Source organism: Etheostoma spectabile, chromosome 13 (genome assembly GCF_008692095.1).
Source record: "Etheostoma spectabile isolate EspeVRDwgs_2016 chromosome 13, UIUC_Espe_1.0, whole genome shotgun sequence".
In the NCBI taxonomy this organism is placed as follows: domain Eukaryota; kingdom Metazoa; phylum Chordata; class Actinopteri; order Perciformes; family Percidae; genus Etheostoma; species Etheostoma spectabile.
This window is the reverse complement of record NC_045745.1, coordinates 2,864,804-2,865,430: the sequence shown is the minus strand read 5'-3', so window position 1 is coordinate 2,865,430 and position 627 is coordinate 2,864,804. Positions and strand designations below refer to the sequence as shown.

The following is a 627-nucleotide window of genomic DNA, read 5'->3' as shown; positions in this document are numbered from 1 at the left end:
GTTTGGGAAGGAGACGTTTGACCTTCTCTTCCTTTTTTGCCCTCCCTTTCCTCCTCTCAGCCCCTTTTTCCTCTCTTTTTTTGTGTGCCTGTCTATGCCCAAAGGTTATAGCTCGAACATATCAAATCATATTTATTTAAGACCTTAACTGCATGTGAGAATAGTTTAATTGATACAAATTAATAAAATTATAGCTGGATATGCAGTAACAAACATATTTATGTCAATGAGCCTCATGGAGACAAAGCAGGTTTTGGACAGTATTTTGGTTAGATGCACTGTAATACTACTTTGTTGATATAGTGTTAAATAATACACGGCATACAGATTTGTATGATGATCGGATAATATAATAGTTAAAGTGATCATTAGAGGTTATATCAGAATAGGTTTACATTGTTTAATAAAAAAACATATTTTTGTCATACTGCAGCTCTTCTTTTCGCCCTGTGTGTTGAGCTCTGTGTTTTAGCTACAGAGTGAGGCATCACAATTCTGTTCCATCTTTGTTGTATGAGCAATAACTAGGTAAGTACTACTGGCCAGTCAGAAGCAGAATATGAGTGTGCCCTGAAAGTACCTAGGTAAGGACTACTAGCCAGTCAGAAGCAGAGTATGAGGGCGTGC

General features: G+C 37.2%; 1 protein-coding gene across 5 annotated transcripts in view; it reads left to right on the top strand.

Annotated features, from left to right (window-relative positions):
• igsf9bb (immunoglobulin superfamily, member 9Bb) overlaps nt 1–627 on the top strand; it is a 118,336-nt gene that overhangs the window by 75,126 nt on the left and 42,583 nt on the right. The gene's annotated exons all lie outside the window — the stretch shown is intronic.